Raw genomic sequence first — 3589 nt, 5'->3', positions numbered from 1 at the left:
GAAATGTTTGAAATAGTGTGAAAATTTAAATTTTGTATCAAGTTGTTTATTTGTTGTTAATATGGGATCGATGTTTTATATTACATGTTTTGGGTTGAGCTCAATGATTATCATTGGTTGCAGGCGCGTACGCGGGAATTTGGTCTGGGGGGGGGGGGGGGATAATAAAATTTTTCAAGAAATATTAATGTTTTTTAAAAATATCAAGCATAAATTTATCAGGACTAATAACTATTTCTAATACACAATTTTAAATTAATGTGAATTATAAAAAAATTGTATGTAAAGAATGACTTAAATGACCCAAATAAAAGATTTGAATTTTTTGACTTTACACAAAATGTTTATTAGAAATAATTGCATTTTGTATGTTATATATTTACAATATAAAATCCAATCTTCGTTGTGATTGAGCTAATTTTTCAATTATCTCATTCTTGCTTGTTGTCAAATGCCTATGATTATTCAAAAGATTCAAACCTTTCAATCTATTTTCAGATGTTGTACTTCTTGGTATGTTTTTCAGAGACCTTCAGGCCCGGCCCCCGGGCCGGACAGTATTTTAATTTTTTTAAATATACCGGGGCAGGACCCGAAATTTTTTTAAAAAAACACCCAAGCCGAGCGTGAATTATTTTTAAAAAAACACCCAATCCGGGCTGTATTTTTTAAAACAGCCTATATTTGAAATCAATATTATTAGCTATAAAAATCAAAAATAAATATAATTTATTTTCAAAAAATCCTGGCTGAGCCTGAAAATTTTATTTTAAAAAAAGCCGGGCCGGGCTTGAAAATTTTTTAAAAAAGCCGAGTCATGCCTAAAAAAAATTTTTAAAAAAGCCGGGCCGGGCCTGAAAATTTTTTAAATAAAACCCAGGCCGGGCCTTAAAAAATCTTTAAAAAAAATCCGGGTAGTGCCCTGCAAATGGTACTTCTGCAGGCCTCTGTTATTCTTCTTAAAAAAGAGAGTGTTCTCTCATTAGTTTACTAATGGGAAGAGTTTATAAACCCTTTTAATACATTGAGAATTTAATCTAAAATGTGTTTGAAATAATGCAGAGCATCCATAGCATTTTTTGGGACTATACCAACCATAGTTAATCTTATTAACATAGTTATTCAGCTAGTAAGGCATCATAAGATACTTTAACATCTTCATATGGGAATGCTTTTGTGGAAGTAATATTATGCAGATTAGTAAGTGCTGCATGATGAATTAAAATATACATTTATTTGGGTTATAAATGTATCTGTATTTAAGATATACTCTTCTACTGATCCTATATTAATGTTTTAAGGATGAGCTTGCCTTGTTACAAGTCGAGGGAGACAAATATTAAACATGTATAGCTCTACTTTTGATAATATGAAATTCTTCATCAACATTAGCCCTAATTTCCTTGAGTTCTGATAAAATGCTCTCCGCTATTCTCATCTTCCTAATCAAGTCAATGTCATGTTTTTAAAAAGTAATACTTAAAATAGTTGTATAATTAAATAATACCTTCTAATGAGAAATAAAATTTGGAATAAGCATTGTATCCAATAATTTTCTTGCTTCTGAGGAAATATTTCTTTCAGGCCATGTGATATTTCAGTAATAGCAAATAATTGGCTCTTCTAACTCCTTAAAAGCTGTTACTGCTTGATGGCAGACTATCTCGTTGGACAAGGTTGCTATTTCTTTTTCCCTGTTATTGGACAAGAAATTTCAGAAATAATTATTATTTGACTAGAAATTTGAAAAAGGTAGATAAATATTACGCCACTAAAAATTTGAAAATAATAAGTATATATTACGCCGGAAAACTTGAAATCGAAATTAATTGATAAAATAACTTAGTAGATAAATGTGATAATAAATGTAATTAAATATATATTTATTATGAGATATGAATAAATATTAACAAATATAAATTAATATTTACAATAATATTTTCGGAAAATATATCAGGCATCTGCATTTTTTGGCTTTGGAAGGGGGGGATTTGTCCCCCTGCCCCCCCCTGCTGCTTACGCCAATGATTGGTTGAGCTTCAAAATTTCAGAATGGTATTTCAGTCGATGATGAAAAAATGTTAAATAAAAATCAAGCTTAAAAGTATTTCAATTTTTTTCTAAGATGTGCTTAAATATTTTTAAAAATCTTATTATTTATAATTATCGTCAAGTTTAGATTTCTAAAATGAAGAATAGTAATAATTATTGAGATTCAAGATAATTGATCAGCTAATTATAATTTTCCGATGTCCTCACTACGTCATCGTGACGTCGGGCCATCGCTACGTCATGTCATCGCTACGCCATGTCATCGCTACGTCATGTCATTGGTACTTATTTATTTTTATTTTTTTTATATGTTGATTTTATTTATTTATTTTATACAAACAGATGATTCTACCAACAGTCTTAATTTATTTTTAAATAGATTATATTTTTTATTATTTTTAGCGATTTACTTTTAGCGATTTAGAACGGGAACCATATTTGTTAATAACATTTTATCAGATTTGATTTTGCAAAAATGGATAGATATTTATAAATAACTAGTAGATAGCCCGTCAAAAATTACGGGGAATGAAAATTTTCTTCTTACTTTTATGCATGTTACCTGTTATTTGAAAATAATATCCAATTTTTATTCTTCTTACCCCCTCATCTAGTGTTGTTAATCGACTAAATTTAGTCGACTACAGGTGCGTAACCAATGGGGGGGAAAGGGGAAAATCCCCCCTAGCAAATTTGACTGTTTTCATAAATATCATTTTCTAATAAAAAATTTTACCCTCCACCCCCTAAACCCCCCCCCCCCCAATTAAAATTTAACAAATATTTGAATATCAATTTTCCAATATAAAACTTATTTTTTATAAATAAATTTTATTAAAATTTCCTTTCCTTGTGAGTACATTAACATTATTCAAAAATATTAATAAAATGGAAAATATTTAAGTCAAAGAGATTGAAATCAAATGATAATTTATTTTATTATTATATATAATTATTTTATTAAATTCAAAATTATTAGTGAGTTAGAATTAATAGGTATTTTTAATATTAATTATTAATAAATATCTATAATTTTTTAAATATTTTATTTTACTTCGATTTTGTAGAACAGAAGAAATAGAAATACAAAAGTTAAATAAGGCTGAGCATGAAAAAAAGTAATGTGTCGTCAGAAGCGATATCATTTTTGAATTCAATTGATCAATCAGAGTTTATCATTGCTGCTAGTTGCATCAATAAACTATTTTCCTATAGCTCACTACTTTGTAGAAATTTACAAAAACCAAATTTAGATTTGGTTCAGGTTATTGATTAGGCGGAAAATATATATGAACATGTAGATACAATAAGAATGAATGTAGATGAATATTTTCATAATATTTATATATACTTTGAATCGAAGGCTAAATTTTATGATATAACACTAATTAAACCTCGTCTAGCACCTGGGCAATTATTGAGATGTAAAATAAAAATTGGCTCAACTGAAGAATATTATAAGATATCCACTTTCATCCCATTCTTAGATACTTTTTATCGCAAATAAAAGTACGGTTTTTAGATAAAAAACAAGTCT

This window comes from Gordionus sp. m RMFG-2023, chromosome 4 (assembly GCF_954871325.1).
Source record: "Gordionus sp. m RMFG-2023 chromosome 4, tfGorSpeb1-WG-v2, whole genome shotgun sequence".
NCBI lineage: Eukaryota > Metazoa > Nematomorpha > Gordioida > Chordodea > Parachordodidae > Gordionus > Gordionus sp. m RMFG-2023.
This window is presented reverse-complemented; position numbering follows the sequence as displayed.